At 35.9% G+C, this 15277-nt stretch overlaps 1 pseudogene; it reads left to right on the top strand.

Annotated features, from left to right (window-relative positions):
* Positions 1–240: 240 nt before the first annotated feature.
* LOC138175356 (elongation factor 1-delta-like) lies at positions 241–1478 on the top strand (annotated as a pseudogene).
* Positions 1479–15277: the final 13799 nt, after the last annotated feature.

The raw sequence follows: 15277 nt of genomic DNA, 5'->3' as shown, positions 1-15277 counted from the left end.
TATAGATCTGGATGACTGGAGATGACCTAGGATATCTGAAGTGCTCTCTTAAGATTGGAATGACACATTAAGTTTTGAATATCACATTTTAGAAAGGCATTGAAAACAATGGAAAGCCATAAAAGGATTCCAACCAGGATAGTGAGAGAATAATTTCAGTTAAATGAATTAAGTATATTTAGCCTAAAGAAGAAAATATTTAGCCCTTTACCCGCTGCTTCCCACCGGATTGGCTTTAGGACTATCCTTTCGCTACTGTCCTCACTTCTCACGGAATGAAGATGGCAACCAGTTTCTTGGTGCATGAGAAGATCTGGTTTGACAAATTCAAGTATGATGATGCAGAGAGAAAGTTCTATGAACAGATGAATGGTCCTGTACCTGTCTCTTCCCAGCAGGAGAACGGAGCCAGTGTCATCCTCCGTGACATTGCCAGAGCCAGGGAGAATATCCAGAAATCGCCGGCCTGAAGCGCAAAACACCAGCTCTACCAGTGGTTCCAGTGGGGATCATAGTGAATTGGTTACTAGAATTTCCAATCCAGAGGCAGAGAACCAGAGCTTTCGGAGTGTGATTCAGGACCTACAGTTCACCATCTCCAAGGCTGAAATCCAGCTGTCTACCCTGGAGAAATGCTCCCCCTCCCACCACTCTCTGGCTCCTCAGACTCAGCATGTATCCCCTGTGCAGAAGGTGGAGCTACCCACCACATCACCCACTAAGAAGGCGGCCATCCCAGCAGAGGATGATGAGGATGATGATATTGAGTTGTTTGGTAGCGAAGACGAGGAAGAAGACAAGGAAGCAGCCCAACTTCGGGAAGAATGGCTTCGGAAATATGCAGAGAAGGCCAAGAAGCCAGGGCTGATTGCAAAGTCTTCCATCCTCCTAGATGTCAAGCCTTGGGATGATGAAACAGACATGGCAAAGTTGGAGGAGTGTGTCCGCTCCATACAGCTGGATGGACTGGTCTGGGGAGGCTCCAAGCTGGTGCCTGTGGGGTTGAAGATCCAGTGTGTGGTAGAGGATGACAAGGTGGGTACAGACATCTTGGAGGAGGAGATCACCAAGTTCGAAGATTATGTGCAGAGTATTGACATCGCTGCTTTCAACAAGATCTAAAAGGCCCCTGAATGTGTGTGAATCTGTAACCAAAGTAAAGGCTGAGATTTGAGGTGCTTGGGACTATTCTGGATTGGGGTCTCTAGAGAGGGAGAGGTGGGAAGGGCAGCTTCTGAGGAAGATAGAGCAGGGGCTCTGACTTTCCCTCTCATGGGGGGAGAATAGGGCCCTTGAAAGATGCTTCAGCTGGATTTGGAATGGTAGAGCATGTCCTCTCTCATGGCTAATCCTCTGAGCCACTGACCAGACACCAGGATTCTTCATTCTGTCAGGGCCCAGCATTTCTGAACCAAGTCAGAGACCATAGGGTATGGAGCCTTAAAAGTGAATAAATGAAGAAAAATGGCCAAAGAAAAAAAGAAGAAAGTATTTAGAGAAGAAAGGATAATTGTCTTTGAGTATTTGAAGGGTTGTCAATGCAGAACAGGGATTAAATTTGTACTATTTGTACAAATTATTTGTACCCAAGAAGGTAGAACTAGGAACAGCATTTATATATCACAAAATGGCAGGCTTCATCACTGTATACATTCTAATATTTTGACCTGTCCAAAAGTGAAATCAGGAACCTAAAAAGAGGAACAGAGGGAACTGATCACTGTGTGTTTTCAAACAGAAATTGAATGATTAGTTGCCAAACATGTTGTAGAGGAGATTTCTATTAGGTTTACAGGTTAAACTTGGTGATCTTGAGGTCTTCCAGATCTACCTGTCTCTGTGTGATTCTCTGCATTTATCTCATTCTCTCTTAAATTATAACTAACCATATACATATATTTTCCCCAATTAGATTTCAGAACAAATTTAAGAACAATTGCTGCAATGTTTCCTTTTTTACACTTCTAATGATTTCATCTAAGAGGAAGCTTCAGTATTGAAATTTCTTGAATCAAAGCAAATCCACAACTTCTCTGAAACTTGCAAACTAAGAGAAGCTGCTTGGGATGCTAAGAGTTGGAGTGACTTACTCATGGTCATGCAGCTATCATGTGGCAGGGAAATGACTTGAACTCAGGTATTTCTAAGGCCAAGGTTGACTCTTTCTCCACTATGTCTAAGTCCTAATTAGTATGTTCAATTGTTTGGAATTATAACTTTTGAAGTTATAATTATGTATCAAATATGGTCATGGGGTCTAACCCAAAGGAAATATTATGTGAAAATTAATGTAACATGATCACTTCCTGAGTATTCATTGTTTGTACTAATGAGGTCCTTGCTGTATCTCACATTTTTGTTTTTGTTTTTAAAGGATGTGGTCTGGCAACACTGAGAAATGGAAGTAGCAGAGATTGCTGGGGTTGGAGTCAGAAATATCTGAGTTCAAATCCTGCTTCTGAATCTTATTTTCTTTTTCATTTCTTCAGAATTTATTTATTTATTTATTTTTAGTTTGCAACATTCATTTCCACAAAATTTGGAGTGCAAATTTTCTCCCCATCTCTCCCTTACCCATCACCCCAAGATGGCAAGTATACTGATTACTCCTTCCCCCAGTCTGCCCTCTCATATATACCCCCCATCCTTCTCCTTACTCCCTTACCCCTTTTTGTAGGGCAAAATGGATTTATAGATCCCATTGTTTGTATATCTTATTTTCTGGTTTCATTTAACAGCAATTTTTTTTAGCATTTCTTTTTAAAACTTTGAGTTCCAGATTCTCTCCCTTCTTCCCTCCTCACCCAGCCCAACTGAGAAGACAAGCAATTCAATATAGGTTATACATGTGTAGTTACACAAAACATTTCCATAGTAGTAATGCTGTGTAAGACTTAGTATATTTCCCTCCATCCTATCCCACCCCCCACATTTATTCTATTTTCTCCTTTAACCCTTCTCAAAAGTGCTTGCTCCTGACTACCTCTTCCCCTACTTTGTCCCCCTTCTATTGTCCCCCCTCTTATTCCCTTCCCTCTTTCTTTCCTGTAGGGTGAAATACTGAATTTAGTGTGTATATTATTCTCTCCTCAAGCCAAATCCAACGAGAGTAAGGTTGACTCATTCCCTTTCACCTCCCTGCTCTTTCCCTCCATTGTAATAGGTTTCTCTTACCTATTTTATGTGAGATAGTTTACCCTAATCTATCTCTTCCTTTCTCTTTCTCCTAATACACACATACACCCACCAACACACACATATGTGTGTGTATATGTATATACATATACATACACACAAACATGCACACACACATACATATAGATTCCCTTCAACCATCCTCATTTGGAGAAAAGTCTCATGAGTTACAAATATCATCTTTACATGTAGGAATATAGACAGTTCAACTTTAATAAGTTCCTTATGATTTCTCTTTAATGTTTACCTTTTCATGCTTCTCTTGCTTCTTGTATATGCAAGTCAAATTTTCTGTTTAGCTCTGGTCTTTTCATCAAGAATGCTTGAAAGTCCTCTATTTCATTGACTGTTCATATTTTCTCCTGAAATATTATACTCAGTTTTGCTGTGTATGTGATTCTTGGTTATAATCCTAGCTCCTTTGGCCTTTGGAACATCATATTCCAATGCCCTTCGATTCCTTAATGTAGAAGCTGGTAGATTTTCTGTTATCCTGATTGTATTCCCACAATACTCAAATTTTTTCTTCCTGACTGCTTGTAATATTTTCTCCTTGACCTAGGAACTCTAGAATTAGGCTAGGATTCTATAGTCTGATTTGCTACCTCTGTTTGGTCATCTTGCCAGACAATTTTTTGACTTTTGAGTTCTTTGCCAGGGTAGAACTCTGCTTCCAGAGTAGAGAGTTCTGTGTCCCAAATTTCTGGGGTTTTGGGCAGCTGTTGTCAGAGCTTCTTTCAGGCAAATGCTTCAGAACTGTGAGGAAGACTGCCTCTCCATAGCCTCAACAAGCTCTGCCATGCTAACACTCCTTATCCCAGAACCACCACCCAAGACTGTGACCCAGATCCAAGCAGGACAAAGCAAGAGTATCCTACCTCAGCACCAGCAGAGAGATTTCTGTAATTGCTCTCTGGTCAGTCTCTTGGTCCCCCCACCATCTGTGGGCCTGGAGCTCTGGATGCAGCTGCCACCACCTCAGCCATGCTGCGGTCAGGGGTCAGCCCATGCTCTTCTTTCACCCAGTCCAACACAGTTTCTCCACTGACCTTTTACTTTCTTTTTGGTATTTATGGGCTGAGAAGTATGGAAACCACCACAACTTTCAGGGATTCGATCCCCTGGTATCTGCTCTGGGTGGTCTGTGCTCCTGGTCTGCATCAGAATGACCCACATGGGACTGTGCTCCACTCCCAGCCTGATGCAATAGACCCTTTCTGTAGGTTTGCCAGGCTGTCCTCAGCCGGAGACATTTCATTCTGTCATTTTGTGGGTTCTGCAGCTCTGAAATTTGTTTGAGTCATTTTTAATAGGTATTTGAGGTCATTGAGGACAAGCTCAAGTTAGTTCCAGCTTTTACTCAGCTATCTTAGCTCTGCCCCAAGAATCTTATTTTCTGTGGAACTAGGGTCAAGCCACTTGACTGCTCCCATCCTAAGTTTCCTCATCTCTAAAATGTAAATAATAGTAGCAAATATATTCCAAGCCTGTCATGGAGCTCAAATGGAGTAAATAAGCATCACGTAAATGCTAAGCTTTATTGTTACTCTTATATGATAAGATGATATTGCTAGTAATATACTGAAGAGATTTACCCAAATTCATAGTTAGTGTGTGTAACCAAAATCTTCTTGATGCCAAGTCAGACCTTTACACTAAGCTGTCTCTAACTACTTTATACGATAGTTGCTTAATAAATATTTGTTGAAATTAATAATATGTATTTAATTAATATTTGTTGTTTGATTGACTAAGATGAGATAATGTCCACTTTTCTGGAATAATATCTATGCCCTTGGATACCTGCTTTAATTTTAAAGAGCAAGTTGAAAAGAGAATAGCTTGACTATTTACACATATTGCCTTGCCAAGCCTGTCTACCACCAGACCATGAAATGCCAGGAGCAACTGTTGCTGGAAGAAGAGATAGAAAAGTACTTGGATAGAGTGAGTTGCTGATCAAAGCTGGTCTTCCTGTTCTCTTCTTTATTATTATTATTATTATTATTATTATTATTTTGCCTTTTGGAGGGCAATTGGGGTTAAGTAACTTGCCCAAGGTTACACGGCTAGTTGTGTGTGTGTGTGTGTGTGTGGGGAGAGGTGTGTGTGTGTGTGTGTGGGTGGGTGTTAAGTGTCTGAGGCAGGAACTGAACTTGGGTCCTCCTGACTCTGGGGCCAGCGCTTTACTCACTGTGCTACATAGCTGCCCCTCTCTTCTTTATTAATATAGATATTTGCAAATGATTCTAAAATTATCACTGACCCAATAATGTTGCTTGATTATTGTACTCTCCATCCTGACTGGAAAACACAGCAGAGGATGGGGAAGACAAGGTGGGCTGGATTTACCTCTTTGACATATACTCTGGAAGGTATGTAACTAACACTAGCTCGACCTAGTGAGTTATCTACTTGAAACATTATGGGTACTTGATTGTGTTTGGTTCTTCCAAAGTCAGAATTCTTATAACCTAAAGAGGTATACTTTCATCTAGGAGTTAAGTTACTAAGCCATAAAAGCCAAATAGAAAGAGCAAAAATCATAGTAATAACAGTAACAATAACAAGCTCAAACCAACCTTCATTTTTGTAAAGGTGGGAGGAAGGAAACAATTATTTATATAGTATCTCCTATGAGTTATATGCAGTGCTACTATGTGAGTGTTTCATAAATATTATTCATTTGATTCTCACAACAACCCTGAGAAGTAGGTGATATTCGCAACCACCTTTCTTTTTTTTAACAGTTGAGAAAACTGAGGCAGAGAAGTTAAACGATTTGTCCAAGGTCACACAGCTAATAAGTATCTTAGGCCAGATAAGAGCTCTGATCTTCCTGATTCTAGGCCCAGAGGTCTATGTAATGTGCCACTTAACTCTCCAGGTGTGGAAGAGAGAAGGATTAGCAGTAATAAAGCAAGGTAATTACAGCAGAACTCATTGTGCCTCAAGTTTGTAAATTCCTCAAAAGAAACCTGGAACATGGATAAATAGGCTTCTATTAATATTGCTGATTGGGTTGACCCCTGAGCCATAAGGATGAAGCTGCCATTCTGAAGAAATAAATGGAGTGTCAAACATTTTGAGACTGGCCCTATTTGAAATTATTGTCATTATACATTTGATACATATGGATTTAAAAGTAGTAGTATTCCTTTCAAAATGAAAATAACAATATTTCACCTAATGCAAATGATCGGTGATGATGATGTTGACCACAAAAGCAGGAAAACTAGGAAGGCATATGAAGTGGAAAAAAACTGTGAAGACATTCATAGCTTGCATTTAGACAGTGCTTCAAGGTTGTCAAAGTACTTTACAAATATCTTATTTTGACTTTGACTTTGCAACAACCCCAAGAGGAAGTTCCTGGTTCACCCTTATTTTACAGATGAGAAAAAAAGATATTGATAGTACATAGAGCTAGAATGTAGTTAAGGCAGAATTTGAATTCAGATCTTCCTGATTCCAGCTCTAAGCCTCTCTCCACTCTACCATCTAGAGACCTAAATACTGACAAAATTCTAAACAAACCCCACCAGTCATGGGTAAGAGCTTCATGCTGATTTTGTCAGTTGCTTCTCTAGCTCTGTGCAACATGACAATGGGTCTCTGTCTGAAAATAAGAGAATGATTTAATAATAACAACAATGATACTAAACATTTCCTTCCCTAAATCTAAATTAGACAAAAATGAATGATATGAAGAATCTTCTAAAATCAGAAATGGTGAAATTTACCTATGCTATCAAAAATTCCTCATTTGCAATACAAATTCTAGAAATTATACTTAATCATTGAACCTATAATAAAAATAGCAGTGATATTTCACATGATTTTGAAAAGGAGATGGAAATACTTAGAAAAGAATTCTGACAGCTTCTTCCTCTTTTGTTGAGTCTGTTGTCAGAAACCAAATTAGCGGATCAAGTATACCTTGCAAGATTATTTTTTTAGAATTTGGTATCTGGTATGGCTGCTGTAAATAAATGAATTCTCACAGTATAAAAATATTTCAGAACCATTAGATTACACAGTATGTCACAGTTACTGCTATGGTAGGAAGCAAAGGAGGAGGGTGAAGCTAACAAGAAATACCTGAAAGATAAGCATGAAACAACACCATGACAGAATTGACTAGAGAGAGATGAAGACTGATGGGAAATCAAAGGAATAACATCAATGTTGACTTCATACAGGCATAGAAAATTTTAAATCATCTTTCCCAACTAAAGGCAAAGAAACATAAGAAAAAGAATCTTTAAAAAAAAGAACTGAATCTTTGGTTCTCTTAGTCAGCAATTGAAATTGAAAGTCAAAAGTTTGAAGCAATACAAGGAGTCAAAAATACACAAATAACAAAATAAATTGTTTATCATAAATTGAAAATTTTACTAGAAAGCTTGAAGAAGAAAAATATTCAGACCTGAGAGAGAACCCCTGTGAGAATATACTTTTTTAAAAATTGGCTTATATATGTGGTTGCAAGAAGTTGAATACAATTAAATTGTCCAGTAAATCAAATGAGAAACATAAAGCTTATGCACCATTAAAATGAATAATTACAATATAACATATATATATATATATAAAATAATTATCAATAGAGATGACTGAAATGCTAACTTCTCTAAAAAGAAAGCAAAGATGTCACATACAACTTGATTATGGGCTTAAATAACTCACAGTGGTTCAGGGATTGTTAGGAGAAAAAAGTTCTTTATCAGTTTCCTCTAAGACACCAGTCTAATCCCACCTTTCCTAACAGGAGGAATGACATATGAGAACTTCAGTAACTCCTCTGAATAGAGCACAATTACATCTTCATGCACCTCATACAAAGCACTGTCCACTTATATCACTGAGAGGAAAAAAAAAGCTATCAACATTGCCAAGAAAACAAGATATCAAGATTTTTTTAATTTTTATTAATTTGTTTACTTTTAGTTTAGAAGATTCAATTCCACAATTCCTTGAGTTTCAAATTTTCTCTCCCTCCCTTCCCTCCCCCACCCAACATACAATCAAGTATAAGATCTGCAAATACTTTCACATTAGACATTAGTCAGGTTATAAAGATGGATTGTATCAGATGGAATGAAAAATGGTAAAGAGGAAATAAAACCAAACAAGAAAAAGAAAAAGATCAGGTAGTTTGCTTCAATCTGGATTCACACTCAGTTCTTTCTAGTTCTTTCTCTGGATATAGACATCTCTCTCCATCATGAGTCTTTTGGGATTAACTTATATCACTGTGTTGCTGAAAAGAGTCCAGTCTATCAAGGCTGGTCATCACACATATGTTGGGTCTGTAATTGTGTATAAATTTCTCCTGGTTCTACTCTTATCACTCAGCATCAGTTCATATAAGCCTCTCTAGGTAAATATGAAGTCCATCTGCTGCACGTTTCTTATAGCACAATAGTATTCCATTACATGAATATATTACAAGTTGTTCAGCTATTTCCCAATTGATGGGCACCCCCTTAATTTCCAATTCTTTGCCACCACAAAAAGAGCTGCTATAAATATTTTTGTACATATGGGTCTTCCTCCCACTTCTATGGATATCAATATTTTTTGAGGGCCAAAATGGGTATGCCAAAAAACCCTGGAGAGCAACATATCAGATCAGTAGTTTTTGAAAAGGTAAACCACATGAGAGTGGGATGACATTTATGCTTCCTTTATCAATTATTTTAAAGCCATTGACTCAGTTCTGTACTCATGACTTATTCAAATACTGAAAATATATGAAATAGACCCAAATATTTTAAGAATAATAACATAGCTGATGTTTTTCTGGATGGAAAACTGTTTTCTATTTGAAATATGGCGCCAGTAATTTACATACTACAGCATTTTTCAGGAAGAAAGTTTAAGTCCATTATGAGCACAACTAGTCTCAAGTCCATCATCATATCAAAGCTTCTAAATTAAAGATGACCATAAATTGTTAATCAGATTATGCATGTGGATTACATAAGACTATATAGATTCAATGAAAAGTACATTAAACAATGCTTGAATCCCAAAGAATCTTTCTTCAATATCAAAAGGTCATTTGTACCTGATAAGTTTAAATTTATCCACTGACACTAAAAAGCTATAGAGAATAAAGCCTTTGGACTTTACTCGGGAGGTCATATAAAATAGAGGATGAAGTTGACCCCTAAAAGTCCCTTGTTCTTTTCTAGGCAAGATGAATCAAGCTACATACATCAAAAAGAAGACTGGAGAAATACAATATATTGAGATTTATTAGCATCATGAAACAAAAAAACTCAAAAGGAAAAACATAATGAAAGCAATTAACACCTACATAATACATGTCTTATGTACACCTTTGCAACTGCAAGATAGGCCATAACAAATTTGGAAATCATCCATCCTAATTAAAACTTGTATGAAAAAAATAGGACAGGGTCCATAATTCTTAAGGATCTATTAGAAAGATTAATACTTCTTTATGAAAAAGGAAGAAAATGATTGGTTGACATTCCCACAGTACATGACAAACAGGTCTAAAACTTATATAAATATTCGTGGAATAAGTAGAACACTTCACACAGGAAAAGCAAAAGATGGCAAGAGGGATGCAGCATTTAATTTGCCTAGTACAACTGATTATGGTTTACCTCCGCAGGGAGTTTATGAAATGGCGAAGATCCAAAAGCATTTCAAAAGGCCCTCCATAAATGACAACTTCACAAGCTTATCCAACAATATGGGAGGGAAAAGCATTTGACAAAGAGCTGTGTCTTACAGATTTGCTTGTGGAAACAAAGGTATTTATGTAAACAATATACTATTAGGTCATTACTTGTCAGAAATTTTGTAAAGTTTATCCTCAAGGAGTTTAGATTTAGTGATACAATGTTACTTTATACAAAACAATGTAGAAACTATATAACTGCTCATCAAAAGCTGCAAAAATTCCACACCAACTAAATATCAAGAAAGACATGATTCTATGGTTATTCACCATTTGCCATTTTTAGAAACTAATAGACATCAGATCCCTGAATAATGACTAGGAGGAAAGAAAAATGAATTTGACCTGTGATTTCATTTATATAAGGGTGAGGAAATTATTTCTACTAATGAAAATTCCCATACTTTCTTTACATTTATTGTGTTAGAGAGGTTAAATGACTTGATCAGTGTCATAGAGTTAGGATATATCAGGAACAGGTGCTGAATTCAAAATTTAATTTTCAGAGCTGTTTCAAAAACTTACTAGTTGTATGACTTTGGGCAAATAACTTTAACCTCTATTTGCCTCTGTTTCCCCATCTGTAAAATCAAGATAATAATAGTATCTGACATCTATGGTGGTTTTGAGGACAAATGAGATAGTATAAAGAAAGAATTCAGCACATTACCTAGCACATAGGGGATTGTAGTTTAATAGCTATTCATTATTATTATTATTATTGCAATAATAATTTTAAAAAATTTTTTAAAGTTCAATGGGAGTGAAATGCTTAAAGTAATTGAAATGAGTGTACATTATTACACTTTCAGAACTTTGAAATGGACTATAATAGATTTAGAAACTATCTGCCCAAAACCTTATATGGTATTAATGAAGCAGAGGAACCATCACACTTAGGCAACTATAGAAAAAGAGGAAGTAGATTGAAAAACTTTTTCAAAGCACAAGATTAACAGGTCAAAACCTATAAAAAAAATTCTGTAATATGTAGAAAACACTTTATTGGGAAATAGTAAAGGTTGAAAAACAGGTACACACTATTGTTTTTTTTTTTCAAATGTAACCAAAAATAACTTTCCTTTTATACAGCTAAAATCCAAGAGTAGAATCAAAAGTTCCTCCATAGATAAACATGATGGGAACTCAACCAACAATATGTAAGTGGAGAAACATTAAACAGATGATTAAGTCATTTGTGGACAGACAATAGAAATTACAGAAGAATTATCCTTAAAGAGACCCAAATTAGGCATCTATAAAGATTACATAAGGAAATGTAAGAACTGTGAAACACATGATTATAGGATTCAAAAATAAAATAAGACATGACCAGATGTCTAGAATTATATACTGAAAGCTCACAATAATTCATGTACTGACAGATGACAAAATCTCTACCTTAATAATATAGATTTAAAAATATGAAAATTTAGACTAATAAAATATATTGTAATTGGAATATTTTCATGGAACAAAAGAATCAAAAATATTGCAGTCAGAAAATATCTGAATTATTTGGCAAATGGAGTGATATGTTTGCCAACAGCAACATTGGGTAAGAATATAAACATTTATAAAATGTAAAATTTGTTTAAAAAAAGAAATATAATTCATGATTATGAGCTATGCAATATTATAAAGCAGAGACAAGAAGTATAAGGTTAAAAAAAATAAGGAAAGTATGGCAAGGCATCTCAACAGAATTTAGTAATACAAATGAAAGGCAAACAATGGAAAAAATCTATAAAATACATGATTTATTTTTTAATTTATTTCTACATTTTTGGAGGGGAAGGGCAGGACAGTTGGTGTTAAATGACTTGCCCAAGGTCACACAGCTATTAAGTGTTAAGTGTCTGGGGCCACATTTGAAATCAGGTCCTCCTGACTCCAGGGCTGGTGCTCTATTTACTGTGGCACATAGCCATGCCAAAATATATTATTTACAAACTGTTCTATTCACCAAGGAAAATTAAACTACCACAGATACCTATGTGTACCTATAGAGGAGCTAGAAATTTCACCAGAGAAGGCAAAACACTATAGAAAGAAAATTTGTGCTTAACTTGACAGAGTTATGAATGCACTGAAGGGTCAGTGTAAAAAGTATCTGAAGGGGGCGACCAGGTAGCATAGCGAGTAAGAGCACCAGCTCCAGTATCAGGATGAACTGGGGATCGAATCTGGACTCAGACACTTAGCACCTACCCAGAAACACGTGTAACCTTGAGCAAGTTACTTAACCTCAATTGCTTAGGGGTGGCCGGGTGGCTCAGCAAGTAAGAGCACCGGCTCCAGTGTCAGGATGACCTGGGGATCGAATCCAGGCTCAGATACTTAGCAGTACACCCAGAAATAACTGGCCGTGTAACCTTGAGCAAGTTACTTAACCTGATTGCTTAAAAATAAATAAATAAATAAAAATAAAAAGTATCTGAAGGAGGGAAGTATACAAAAGTGTGAAAAATTTTTCAGGCATTATTAATACTAACAAAAGATGACTGAGAGAATGTCAATAACTATGGGTCTACTCTCATTTATGCAAAATCTTTATAAGTCATCTATACACAAATCAAGAATATCTCTCATCAGGATAATAGTAGGGAACAGTCAGTTTTTCACAAGTAAAAATCAACAATACACCACATACCAATTCAGAGTTGACTGAAAGATGTAAAATGAGATTTCTTAACCTTTTTTTGTCATGGACTCTTTTGACAATGGTGAAGTTCATGAATCTCTTCTCACAATAAAGTTTTAAATGCATAAGATGCATGCATAAAATATTATTACACTAAATGCATAAAATAGTATTGCAAGGAAACCATTATATTGAAATATAATTATCAAATTATTAACAAAATAAGTTCACAGACCCTAGGGGAAGAATCTGAATTGCAAAAAATATATGATCTTCCTATGCTTTTTGTATGTTGATTATGCAAAGCATTTCCTTCATTGGAAGGAATATGGAACATTTTGGAACATTGACTCACAAGCTCTTTTTTTTCCAGTGAAGTGAACCTCACGTATACATCAAAATCATTCAGGAGACTGAAATAACCCTGTTTAACATTCTTCTCATCAAAGGCATCAGATAAGTCATAAAAGAAGGAAATATATCCTCATTAACATCTTCACTATTGTGATGGATAATATCCAAAACAGAATTCCAGTTGAAGAAATATTCATTATGGATGGGCAAGATCCTCCAGATGTTCCTGTTTGCAGATGATTCTCTGCTGCTTAGCTTAATCCTTAAAACATTGGAGAACTTCTGGGAGAAGGTATTGTAATAATAGAGTTTGATTTGATCATTAACACCAAATGAAGGATCAAATGAATGGAAAAAGTCTATTGCCCAAATTATAACATGCATTTGGATGGATAACTTAAAGAACTTTTCCATAAAACTGAGGTGGTCAATATAGATAAACAATGATTTGGTATCATAGTTAAACACAAGAAAGGGAGCAGACAGGATCATCTTTATGGGATGAAGGAAAACCTTCAATGTGGTTAATGTTTTCATAAACACAAAAGCTCATTTTTAAATGCCAACATTTTAGCAACATTACTGCATAGCATCAACATATTATATACAATAGTTTCCAATAGTTAAAAAATGATTATCATACAGAAAGCAATAGAAAAAAAAATTGGCACAGAGAAGCCTGCAACTTATAACTAAAAAAGAATTTCAAAAAATAGGAGTAAGAGATGCCATCAAGGAAATTCTATAATTGGCAAACAAGATACATGAGGGACAATAGATGCTGAGTCCACTGGCATGCTCATATTGTCAAGAAAAGGTAAAGGAGGATTTAAAACTTAGGGTGGATCCCGTGTAGGAAACTTATGAAAGGACATGATAGAGTCATACTGGACAGACAAGCAAGAATGAATTACAATCTGCATTGTAGGAAGAAACTTCTAAATCTGTAAGATCAAAGAATCATTTTAAGAATCTTTAAGTGAAAGGTCTTTCTAAGAAAAGTATAAAAACATACCAGACTATAAACCAAAGTACTGTATTACATTAATGCCAGATGACAACTTGGAAGGATACTGAAAGTTTTTTTAATACTTTATTATTTAGTATTTTATTTCTCCCCAGTTACATGTAAAAATTATTTTAATATTAGTATTTTTTTTTAATTTTGGGTTTCAAATTCTCTCCCTTCCTCCCTCCCCACCTCCCCACTCCATTGAAAATTCAAACAATTTAATGTAGGTTATACCTGTGTATTCATGAAAAATGGAGCCATAATAGTCATGTTGTGAAAGAAAACAGACAAAAACAAAACAAAACAAATTTCAAGAAAAATAAAGTTCAAAAAAAGTATGCTTCGAGCTGTTTTTAGACACCACCCCCAACCGTTCTTTCTCTGGGGATGAATAGCATTTTCCATCATAATTCCTTCAGTTATCTTGGATCATTTTATTGCTGTGAATAGCTAAGTCATTCACAGTAGATCATCTTACAATATTGCTGTCACTTTGTATACAGTATATTTTACTTTGCATGAGCCCGTGCAAGTCTTTTCGGGTTTTCTTGAGAGCATCTTGGCCATCATTTCTTAGGGCACAATATAATTCCATCATAATCACATACTCCAACTTGTTCAGCCATTGATAGGAACCCCCTCAGTTTCTAATTATTTACCCCCAGAAAAAAGCAGTTATAAATATTTTTGTACATATAGATCCTTTTTGTTGTTTTTTTATTTCTTTTGGGATACAGACATAGTAATGGTATTGCTAGATCAAAGGGAAGGCATGGTTTTATAGCCCTATGGGCATAGATCCAAATTGCTCTATAGAATAGTTGAATCAGTTCGCAACTCCACTAACAATGCATTAATGTCTTATTTTTTCCCACAACTCCTCCGACATTTGTAATTTACTTTTCTGTCCTATTAGTCAATCTAATAGCTATGAAGTACTACCTCAGAATTTTTTTTGCATTTCTTCAATTAATAGTGAGTTAGAATACTTTTTTCATATGGCTACAGATAGCTTCGATTAATTCATCTGAAAACTGATCATATCTTTTGATCAATTATCAATTTAGGAATGGCTCTTATTTTTTCATATATTTGACTCAGTTCTCTATATGTTTGAGAAATGAGGCCTTTAACAAAGAAACTTTCTTTTTCTCCACAATTACTATTGCTAGTTGTATTTCTGTCCATTCTAACTCCCCCATTTATGCTATTTTATCTTCTATCACACTGTCCCTTCTCAAGTGTCTTACTTCTGACTACCTCCTCCCCTAGTCTGCTCTCCCTTCTCTCATCTCTCCCTGTCTTGTCCCCTTCCCTTCCTACTTTCATGTAGCATAAGAATGATTTCTATATC

Source organism: Petaurus breviceps, unplaced genomic scaffold, assembly GCF_028583685.1.
Source record: "Petaurus breviceps papuanus isolate PSGF00001 unplaced genomic scaffold, PetGlider_PUasm1.0 77, whole genome shotgun sequence".
In the NCBI taxonomy this organism is placed as follows: domain Eukaryota; kingdom Metazoa; phylum Chordata; class Mammalia; order Diprotodontia; family Petauridae; genus Petaurus; species Petaurus breviceps.
This window is presented reverse-complemented; position numbering and strand designations above follow the sequence as displayed.